Genomic DNA, 11986 nt, shown 5'->3' on the forward strand with positions numbered 1-11986 from the left:
AGCCTCCATGTGTTTGTGTTTTTTACATTTTTTTCCCCTGTAATTGATTTCTAATCTCATAGTGTTGTGGTCAGAAAAGACGCTTGATATGATTTCAATTTTCTTAAATTCACTGAGGCTTGATTTGTGACCCATGATGTGATCTATCCTGGAGAATGTTCTGTGTGCACTTGAGAAAAAAGTGTAATCTGCTGTTTTTGGATGGAATGTCCTATAAATATCAATTAAATCTATCTGGTCTGCTGTGTCATTTAAAGCTTGTGTTTCCTTAGTAATTTTCTGTTTGGGTGATCTGTTCTTTGGTGTAAGTGAGGTGTTAAATTCCCCCACTATTTCTGTGTTACTGTCGATTTCCACTTTTATAGCTTTTAGCAGTTGCCTTATGTATTGAGGTTCTCCTATGTTGGGTGCAAATATATTTATAATTGTTATAACTTCTTCTTGGATTGATTCCTTTTCATTATGTAGTGTCCTTCCTTGTCTCTTGTAACATTCTTTATTTTAAAGTTTCGATCCCTTGATCATTATATAGTGTCCTTCTTTGTCTCTTGTTATAGTTTTTACTTTAAAGTCTATTTTGTTTGATATGAGAATTGCTACTCCAGCTTTCTTCTGATTTCCATTTGCATGGAATATCTTTTTCCATCCCCTCACTTTCAGTCTGTATGTGTCCCTAGGTCTGAAGTGGGTCTCTTGTAGACAGCATATATATGGGTCTTGTTTTTGTATCCCTTCAGCAAGCCTGTGTCTTTTGGATGGAGCATTTAATCCATTCATGTTTAAGGTAATTAATGATATGTATGTTCCTATTACCATTTTCTTAATTGTTTGGGGTTTATTTTTGTAGGTCCTTTTCTTCTCTTGCATTACCCACTTAGAGAAGTTCCTTTAGCATTTGTTGTAGAGTGGTTTGGTGATGCTGAATTCTCTTAGCTTTTACTTGTCTGTAAAGCTTTTGCTTCCTCCATCAAATCTAAATGAGATCCTTGCTGGGTAGAGTAATCTTGGTTGTATGTTCTTCCCTTTCATCACCTTAAATATATCATGCCACTCCCTTCTGGCTTGTAGAGTTTCTGCTTAGAAATCAGCTGTTAATGTTATGGGAGTTCCCTTGTATATTATTTGTTGTTTTTTCCTTGTTGCTTTCAATAAGTTTTCTTTGTCCTTAATTTTTGTCAATTTGATTACTATTTGTCTCTGTGTGTTTCTCCTTGGGTTTATCCTGCCTGGGACTCTGCACTTCGTGAACCTGGGTATCATTATTCTGAATTCTTTTTCTTGAAGGTTGCCTATCTCCACTTCATTTAATTTTTTTTCTGGGATTTTATCTTGTTCCTTCATCTGGTACATAGCCCTCAGCCTTTCCCATGTTAGGGAAGTTTTCGACTATTATCTCTTCAAATATTTTCTTTGTTCCTTTCTCTCTCTCTTCTCCTTCTGCAACCCCTATAATGCAAATGTTGTTGCATTTAATGTTTTCCCAGAGGTCTCTTAGGCTGTTTTCATTTCTTTTCATTCTTTTTTCTTTATTCTGTTCCACAGCAGTGAATTCCACCATTCTGTCTTCCAGGTCACTTATCCGTTCTTCTGCCTCAGTAATTCTGCTATTGATTCCTTCTAGTATATTTTTCATTTCAGATATTGTATAGTTCATGTCTGTTTTTGTATTGTTCATCTCTGTTTGTTTGTTCTTTATTCTGAATTCTTTTTCTTGAAGGTTGCCTATCTCCACTTCATTTAATTTTTTTTCTGGGATTTTATCTTGTTCCTTCATCTGGTACATAGCCCTCAGCCTTTTCATCTTGTCTGTCTTTCTGTGAATGTGGTTTTTGTTCCACAGGCTGCAGGATTGTAGTTCTTCTTACTTCTGCTGTCTGTCCTCTTGAAGATACAGTTTTGTCAACTGCTATTTTCACTTATCATATTGTTAAGTAGATGTAATTAAATCTGTTACGTGAAGTGTATTTTTAAGTAGATTCCTGAAATGAGATTATTTATGATTGTGTAATATTCCATGATATGAGTGTATCATATTTATTTAATTCGTATTGTTATTAGGCTTTAGGTTGCTTTCATGCTGATATTTCACATTCTTGTCTCTAAATATTTGTAAGCATTTCTAAGGCCTTGCTGATGATTTTTCTAAAATAAATTCCTAAATGTGGAATTACCATTTACAATTACCAATTACAATTTTAAAGCTTTTAACATGTATTTCCATACTGTACTCTAGAAATATGTTTCAATTTCTAGATACAGTAATTATTAATTGGTGCCCATAGCTATGCAGATTTTAGATCATTGTAAAAAAGAAGTTTATAACGTTGCCTAGGGAGTGCTATATTAGTCTTTTCTACATTCCTTGGGTATCATCCTTGTCTCATTATATATATTTACTTTCCTTATGTATTTTCCTTATATCATTATACATGCATATCATTGGCAAAACAAAAGCAAAGAAGAGAAAACAAGGAAATTGACATGTCATTGCATGTGTTAGCAATAACAATAAAAGTTACTGCTTTTATGAAATTTCAAAATGCTTACAATAAGATAATGCTTTTGCTTGCTAGTAAAATCTCTATTTTGCTCTGTGCTGGTAGCAACAAGAAGAAAGGGAAAAGATGAACAAATCACACATAGACCTTGACTGCTAGGAAAAGCTAATGATGTAAATGAATAATAGTCAGGTTTTTATTATTTCAAGTAAATCATCACATTTATGGCATACTACTCCCAAGACAATAGAGCAGCAGCTTTCTGTTTTAAATGTTTTAATTTTTTTCCTGTTTTTTGTTTTCCTGCATATTTCATCCCCATTCAAATACTATTTAATTCACATTCACATTGAACTATAAAAGCTGAGATATTCAAAAGCCACTCACTCTTGGGAATTCCCTGGCAGTCCAGTGGTTAAGACTCCACGCTTCCACTGCCAGTGGCCCAGGTTCAATCCCTGGTTGGGGATCTAAGATCCAGCATGCCTCGTGGCATGGCCAAGAAAAGAAAAAAAAGCCACTCACTCTTGAAATAGTACTTAGTAACTGTGTGGTCTTGGGCAATTATTTAATCTGTGTAATTATCAGAGTCCTCAGCTATAAAATGAGGGTAATAATCTTACTGCCTTTGGGAGTGAGATAAAGTAGCTTTGAAAAAAGCTGAATCTTGACAGCGAAAGTTTATTGCTGTTTTTTGTTTCCTAGGTTTTGAGTCTATTTTAACAAAATATGGTGATTGTGCTTTGGAGAGTCAAGCTCCAAGGTGAGGAATTCTTTCTTTCATTAGTCACAGACAACGAGACTTCTGTTCTTCCATGAGCATTTATTAAATACTGCAGTTAAGAGATCAAGGGAAGGACCTGTGAAAAATATATAGTTTGTTATGGTGAGATATAGTGGAAGAAATTGTATTACTTAGTGTTTAAAAATTTTTTTTTCCCTCAATTTTTATCTTAGTAGCTGTCTTGACTATTTTCCTCTGGCTGTATATTTCTCTCCACTTGTCTTCCTAGAAACTTAAGCAGAATTCCATTTTGGAGTCTTGAAGCCAATTAATTTCACCCTGAGTCCCAAGGTTCCTATTCTAGCAAAGCCTATCAATTTACTATTAACAAAAAATTCAGTTAGGGAAAAAAGACAGGATTTTCCTTTTGACAACAGTATTTCTAGTCACGGCAATGTTTGGTGATATACTTTTCTGGGAATATGTTCATTCATCTGTATTCTCTTTGTCTTATCCCCACACTCTGCTGATTTAACTGTGCAGACACTGTCCTATCTGCTAACCCTACTTTCTTCAGAATCTTCTGGAATTCCTGCACCATCATAAATACATTTTCTTACACACTCAGTACTTTTCAAAGAGAGTCCACTGCATCTATTTATTTTATTTTTTAAAATTTTTATCGGAGTACAGTTGATTTACAGTGTTGTGTTAGTTTCCCATGTACAGCAAAGTGAATCAGTTATACGTATACATATATCCACTCTTTTTTAGATTTCCCAAATAGACCATTACAGAGTATTGAGAAGAGTTCCCTGTGCTATACAGCAGGTTCTTATTAGTTATCCATTTTATATATAGTAGTGTGTATATGTCAATCCTAGTCTCCCAATTTATCCCTCCCCGCTCTTATCCCCGGTAACCATAAGTTTGTTTTCTACATCCGTGACTCTACTTCTGTTTTGTAAGTAAGTTCATTTGTACCCTTTTTTTCAGACTCTACATATAAGTGATATCATATGATATTTGTCTTTTTGTGTCTTACTTCACTCAATACCTAAGTCCATCGATGATGCTGGATCTGCTTATTTTAAATCATTTTTTTAAAGAAATAAATTTATTTATTTATTGGCTGCTTTGGGTCTTCGTTCCTACATGTGGGCTTTCTCTAGTTGCAGCGAGTGGGGGCTGCTCTTCATTGCGGTGCGTGGGCTTCTCATTGCGGTGGCTTCTCTTGTTGCAGAGCGTGGGCTTTAGGTGCGCGGGCTTTAGTAGTTGTAGCATGTGGGCTCAGTAGTTGTGACTTGTGGGCTCTAGAGCACAGGCTCAGTAGTTGTGGCGCACGGGCTTACTTGCTTTGCGGCATGTGGGATCTTCCCAGACCAGGGCTCGAACCCGTGTCCCCTGCATCAGCAGGTGGATTCTTAGCCACTGTGCCACCAGGGAAGTCCGCCTCTGCTTATTTTAATAGGAACCAAGCTGTAAGGTGAACATCTTTTCCATGAAAACTGCCCATTTTCACGCTGTTCCCCACATACCACAGGTCTGGGGGTGTGTTGCTGACCTTATAAATTATAGATCGTTACATCTCCATATCTTTGAGGTGCATTTTTTTTATTTTGACCTTTGTTTTTTCCTCGTCACTGTGTTCTCCCAACTTTTTGGTGGTTCTTTCATAGTCATGGAGGGTATGGGTACAGCTTCCATTTTTTCTTCTCATCCCAGATTCTGCTATTCCCCTTTTCAGGTTCCTTATCTTAGTGAACAACCCTTTCGGGATCTTGCCTCTGTGGTTCCTTTATTTTGATGACTTTCACGTCCAGCTTTCTTCAGCATCCTCTTATAAGGCTGGACCCTCCTGTGACCGGAATTGCTTTACTTCTGAGAACATACCCTGCAACCCCCACTGTATGACTTCTTGTCCTTGCAGCCCTCATGTCTTCACTGGCACCAAACTGATTCACTTTCACCTGTCAGCAAGAGCTTCAGTCCCTCTCCACTCCACTTCCAGGATTCTCGCCTTTCATTTCTAGCCTCTGTTTTTCTTTTCTGCCTCTTATTTACCCTCCAGTTCCTGTACTTCTTTTTGTCTTACTGCTCCACTGACACTTCTGTTAGAGTTTCTGATCATCTTTATTATGCCAGATCCAATGAACAGTTTTCTCTGATTCTCTTCTTCTTCTTTCTTGATACCTCTTTCTCTCTCTCTCTTTTTCTTTTTTTTAAATTTTTTTTGGGGAGCAGCACCACGCCACCGCTTGTGGTACCTTAGTTCCCTGACCAGGGATTGAACCTGGTCCCTGGCAGTGAAAGCACAGTATCCTAACCACTGGACCACCAGGGAATTCCCCAAACCTCCTTCTCTTGATTTCTACAACATCATTCTCCTTTAGTTTATGTCCTGTATGTTCTTTCTTAGTTCTCCTTTATAGGTTTTCCTTTCTTTTACTTACTCCTAAAAATTATGGTTTACCAAGGGCCCTTTCTTGGTGTTTTGCTCTCTTCACTTCTTACCTCTTTCTAGTTCATTTCACTCAAATTTTAGTAACTTTAATGATGTATTGAAGATTTCCCAATCTCTATATTTGTCTTGCTCCTCTATGTAAATTTATATATACCTAAAATTATATTTACCTTTTCCCACTGCACGTCTTTGTATAGCTGACGTTCAAGAGACGCCTCAGTGTAGAATGTCCAAAATTAATTTTGTCTCTTTACAACTATCTCTCCTCTGGTATTTTGTTTTGGGGGAATGGTAGCAACACACAACCAGTTTCCCAAACCAGGAGCATGAAATTCTAACTAAACCTTGGTTTAGTGTGAGTCTTACTGATTCAGCTCACAGATGGCTCATGTAAATGTCTCCATTTTAGTCCTTACGTCTATAATGGATGCTGTCATCCTTCTCACCTAGACCATTGAGAGTTGTCTTAATTTTTTTGCCTCAGGTTTTCCGTCTCTGGCTGATGTCTGAGAGCTCCTCAGTCTGGACGGAGTGACCACCTCTGGAGACTTCCCACTTCCCCCACACCCTGCCACCCAGCCATATCTTTGACCAGCCATTACTTACTTTATTAGCCTTTGTCTCAGCATTTTTAGGAAGAGTTTCTTTTCTATAGATCTCTATTCTCATAATCCTCTATATTTTACTCTTTCCCAACCTTCATCAAACTTTATTCTACTTTTTTTTCTAGTTTGGGTAAGCTTATGCAGCTTAAGCATGCAGTGATGGATCACTGCAAAGTAAATGATGTGGTGGTGAGAGCACAATTCAGAGTGCTGGGTCTTTGAACCAAGCCCAGTCCAAGATGCCCTGTCTTGAGTGTTTGTTGGAGGTACTAAGATAGTGGTCAGGACTGAAGAAACTGGGAACTTGACCTTCTTTGGTAAGGCAGCTTGCACAATTTGCCCTCTGTCCTTCTACCTAATCCCCCAAATCCTCTCAAATCTCAGCTTCACTTTTGCAAATTCAGTTTGCCTGTTTGCATAAAAAGGAAAGTAACTCTTTTTGTTTAATACCGAAGGTGCCCACATTAGACATTGCATTTTTGTTGTTGGTAGTGGTTTTTATTAAAGTGAAGTACAGTTGATTTACAATTTTGTGCTAGTTTCAGGTGTACATTAAAGTGACTTAGTTATAATTTTCAGGTCATTACAAGATATTGAATGTAGTTCCCTGTACTATACTGTAGATCCTTGTTACTTACCTATTTTATGTTATAGGAGTGTCTGTCAATCCCATACTCCTAATGTATCTCTGCCTCTCTCCCTCTCCCCTTTAGTAACCATGAATTTGTTTTCTATGTCTGTGAGTCTGTTTCTGTTTTGTAAATAGATTCATTTGTATACTTTTTTAGATTCCACATATAAATGATATCATGTAATATTTGTCTCTCCTTGTCTGACTTACTTCACTCAGTATGGCAATCTCTAGGTCCATTCATGTAGCTGCAAGTGGCATTATTTCATTCCTTTTTATGACTGAGTAATATTCCATTGTATATATGCCACATCTTCTTGAACCAGTTGTCTGTTGATGGTCACTTGGGTTGTTTCTACATCTTGGCTATTGTATATAGTGCTGCTATGAACATTGGGGTGTAAGACCTTGCATTTTTAACCCATGACAATAGCTATACATTATCAGAAGTTATAATTTATTTCTTACCATATTGAGTCTAAAGAGAGAGCTTAAAATGTCAGATAGGGTGATGTGCCTTTTCCTTGCATTTTCCCACCAGATTTCCTCCCTCACATTTTTTAAAGTTTAAGATAATGTACAAATTTAAAGTAATAAATAGATAAATAGATAAAAGAATGCAGTGCCTTTGTAAGCATATGGATTTGGGAAGTTACGAAAATGAAATACTTAGGAAAAATATCTCCTGCTTCCCACTCCCTAAATATGTAAAAACAATTTTTCTATTATATAAAAAAGTAAAGCACTTCAACCTACTCTATATTTTCTTGCCACAGATTAGCATTTATGTGATCTTATACTAAGCCTTTGTGATAGTAATAGCTAAAAATGCTAAAAAGATTGTATACCATATAGGCTGATGTTTAAATGTTTAATATGTTTTAAAATCTTGCTTGTTTTGTAAATAGCTGTAGTTGCTGTAATTCCTTGAGAATAAATGACCTGGTTTAGAAAAAGTGTTTTTATCAAAATACATGTACATTGTTCAAAAAGTCAGCAGTTATCCTAAGGCTTAGAATAAGAAAACAAAACCAACAAAAACAGTTGGCCCCAGGACTTCCCTGGTGGCGCAGTGGTTAAGAATCCTCCTGCCAATGCAGGGGACACGGGTTCGAGTCCTGGTCCGGGAAGATCCCACATGCCACGGAGCAACTAAGCCCGTGCGCCACAACTACTGAGCCTGAGCTCTAGAGCCCACGAGCCACAGCTACTGAGCCTGCGCACCCAGAACCTGTGCTCTGTCCGCAGCAAGAGACGCCACCACGATGAGAAGCCCGCGCGCCTAGAGCCCGCACACCACAATGAAGAGTAGCCCCCTCTGGCTGCAACTAGAGAAAGCCCGTGGGAAGCAACGAAGACCCAACGCAGCCAAAAATAAATAAATAAATGAATGAATGAATGAATGAATGTATTAAAATCAAACATTTGGCCCCTGCCATCATGTTATCAACCCTTCCATGGTTTACCTTACAGACAGAAACACTTTTCAGTCTTTTACCTGTTTCTTCTATAGAGTTTTTAACTCACTGTAGTATATTTCTTAGTTTTTCAATTTCAGGCAGTATTTGTTGACTTCCTTCTGTAGAAGATGAGGAGTTAGAAGTGCAATTACACCACCACCACACGCACCTTCCGCTCCCCATCCCCCCGCTGTAGTTCTGCTTGCTTAGGGGATGCCAAGGATCTACTGAAATATTGCTCAGAGCTGAGGAATGTATTATGATTAACTTTTTCTTATTCAGATTTTTTGCTTCTTAGGAATTTAATCATTTTCATTTTGGGGGGTTTGTTTGTTTGTTTGCCTAGTTTTCCCACAATACTCTAGCAGAACTATATATAAAGGCTTTCTCAGTGTGGTCAAATGCATCAGGGATTGTATCAGTCAGGATGGTTCAAGTTGTTCTAAGGTCAGAAACAGCCTCAAATCCTCACTTGTTCTCTGTGGAATTACTCAGGTACCCCTTGCCCTCCCACTGAACCGTCTTCATGTTTCCTTCTGGACTCAACTCTTTCGGCTTCTCTTCTCTCTGTTGATCTGGGACTTCAGTTCATCATTACTCCATCATCTTGGGGGTTCTCCTCATTTTCTTATATTGGAGTCTCCTATTTTCTAAGTTTGTGTACTCCTTTCTGTTGGTGGAATACATCTTCCAGAAACTTCCTGAGAAAGGGTTTTTAAAAGGAAAGATTTTGAGCTTGGACATGTCTAAAAATATTGCTAGTCTACCATTACATGTGACTAAATACAAAATTTATCATGGAAAATTATTTCCTTTTCGAATTTGGAAGGAACTGTTCCACTGTCTGTTATTTTCCTGTGCTGCTATTGAGAACCCCATGATCATTTGAATGTGACTCGCTTCTAGGTATTGAAAACTTTCATCTCCGTTCTTCTGATAGTTCATGGTGATGTACCTCGGTGCAGGTCTTTTTATTATTACAGTTCATTAATTTAGTAGTGAATGACCAAAAATTAACTGGAAGCTCTATGAATGGATGGGATTTGTTGCCTGTGGACTTTACTGGGGATGATATGGAGAGGAGCTGACTGTTTCTTTGTCATTGTCCCCTTCCCCCGCCCCCACCCCCTGCCCCCATCTGTAGTTCTTACCTCTTGGGCTAGTTTGTCCAGATTTGAATCCTCTAAGTATTGGAAAAGAAGTCATTTATACATTAACTTACAATAGCAGCCTTTAGCATAAACCCCCTGTCTTGGACAGTGCCATCTCCCTCCCCACTTTCTGTTCTCCCTGGTCTACCCTGGTCCACCCTGGTCTAACCTCTTTCATCGTCCAGTGTTCTGGGGGTCAGGGAATGATATTTGCCTAATTGTGTGTGATGGAGCAGGAGATGTTGGTACTAATAGACCTTTTATCCACTCTGTTTCCTCACCAGCCCTTCCTCTACTCCCAAGGTTCCCACTTCCCAGTAACTTGGTCTTTCCAGGTACAAAGGTGCTTCTTGTCCTTCTGTGTTATCTAACATCTGTGTCAGTTCTGGAGCAGTTTCAGTTGACTCGTTTTTCTGCTAATGATGGAGTCTGTAATGACTACTCATTTCTAAATTTTGCTTACAAATGAAAACTTTTTCTAATATCAATTTCTGTGCCTTGAGCTCTGTTGTCTTCTATCAGTGATCTAGGACAGCAAATAAGTAATACATAGCATTAAGTAAAATCTTACAACATCCTGAAAGCGGTGCAGGTTACATTTCTCATGGCTTGTTGTACATTTTTCCTAATGAGAAAAGTATCCACAAACTCTAAAATAGCACATGTGAGAAGGAAACAAAGAACTTGAACTTCAAAGGATTGTATTTTCTGGTTTCTTTGCATTCCTAGTGATTTTTTTTTCCTAGTGATTTTGTATTGGATTCCAAACATTGTGAATTCTATCTTTTGAGACAGATATTTTATATTTCTGTAAATATTCTGAGCTTTATTTTGGAATGTTGTTATTTGGAAACTGTTTGATCCTTTCAGGTCTTGCTTTTGAAATTTGTCAGACAGCCCCAGAGCAGTGCTCAGACTAAGGTTTATTATTTCCCACTACTGAGGCAAGACCCTTTGAGTCCTCTAACCCTGGGCATTCTGAGTTTCTGCAGGCTATTTGGTGTAAGCCTGGGTACAGTTCCTGACCCTGTGTTCTTTGCCAGGCACTGTTACCGCTGGTTCTTTACCAGCCTTAGTTTCCTGGCATGCATGTGATAATCAGCAGTCAGCTGAGTACTTGAGAATGTCTGCTTATCTCCAGAGTTTTTTCCTGTGCAGTCCTCTCCTCTCTGGTCCTGAATCCTGTGATTTCTAGCTGCCTTGGTTTTTCCAGACACTTAGCTCTGTCTTCTCAGTTCAGAGGCTGCCAGGCTCCATCTGGATCTTCCGGTCTGTGAGCAACTTTCTCAAAGCAGTTACACTAAACCGAGGCAACTGTAGGGCTCACCTCGTTTGTTTCTCATCTTTCCGGGAATACCATCCTCTGTTGCCTGAGGTTCATTGCCTTGAAATTTTGTGTGTGTGTGTGTGTTGTCAGTCTTTTTGTTGTTTCTGAGGTGTGTGTGTGTGGATCTGGTGTCTGTTACTCTAGGCGAGTAGAAGCTACAGGATAGATGTTGGTTTTTAACTGATTATCACTGTACACATTATAAGAACTCTATATTTTCTTCTAGCAGTTGATACACTAAGAGTAATCTGTTGGTATAATCAGATAAAAATGGCAAAATTCCTTCAAGTAATTTTTTTTCTCTGTTCAGTGTGTCATCAAAAGTCCTTACATGGATATTTACTTAGAAATTCTTTGTGCAAAGACAACAAGAGTTGATCACTTTTTTCAAGAAAATGCTTTGCTGGGAAAGAAGAGTTTAATTAACTTCATTGACTGCATCACTTAAGAAAATATGGGCAAGAAGGAAGGAGAACTATCACTGATGGGATTGATTGCTCAAGGAATTCATTTTTAGCAATCTTTAAAAATGAAGTCAGGTATGGAGGTTCCTTAAAAAACTAGAAATAGAACTACCATATGTCCCAGCAATCCCACTACTGGGCATATACCCTGAGAAAACCATAATTCAAAAAGAGTCATGTACCACAATGTTCATTGCAGCTCTATTTACAATAGCCAGGACATGGAAGCAACCTAAGTGTCCATCAACAGAGGAATGGATAAAGAAGATGTAGTACATATATACAATGGAATATTACTCAGCCATAAAAGAGAACAAAATAATGCCATTTGCAGCAACATGGATGGACCTAGAGATTGTCATACTGAGTGATGGAAGTCAGACACAGACAAATATATGATATTGTTTATATGTGGAATCTAAAAAAAAAAAGGGTACAGATGAACTTATTTACAAAACAGAAGTAGAGTCACGGATGTAGAAAATAAACTTATGGTTATCAGGGAATAAGGGGGGGAGGGATAAATTGGGAGATTGGGACTGACATATACACACTACTATATACAGAATAGATAACTAATAAGAAGCTGCTGTATAGCACAGGGAACTCTACTCAATACTCTGTAATGGCCTATATGGGAAAAGAATCTAAAAAAAAAGAGT

General features: G+C 38.0%; 1 protein-coding gene and 1 pseudogene across 6 annotated transcripts in view; one reads left to right on the plus strand and one right to left on the minus strand.

The window, feature by feature from the left end:
• Positions 1-8565, minus strand: part of LOC102995765 (39S ribosomal protein L11, mitochondrial-like) — a 12951-nt pseudogene extending 4386 nt beyond the window's left edge.
• The window catches only part of KCNT2 (potassium sodium-activated channel subfamily T member 2), a 395778-nt gene that overhangs the window by 21902 nt on the left and 361890 nt on the right, over positions 1-11986 (plus strand). The gene's annotated exons all lie outside the window — the stretch shown is intronic.

This window comes from Physeter macrocephalus, chromosome 4, assembly GCF_002837175.3.
Source record: "Physeter macrocephalus isolate SW-GA chromosome 4, ASM283717v5, whole genome shotgun sequence".
Taxonomy (NCBI): Eukaryota; Metazoa; Chordata; class Mammalia; order Artiodactyla; family Physeteridae; genus Physeter; species Physeter macrocephalus.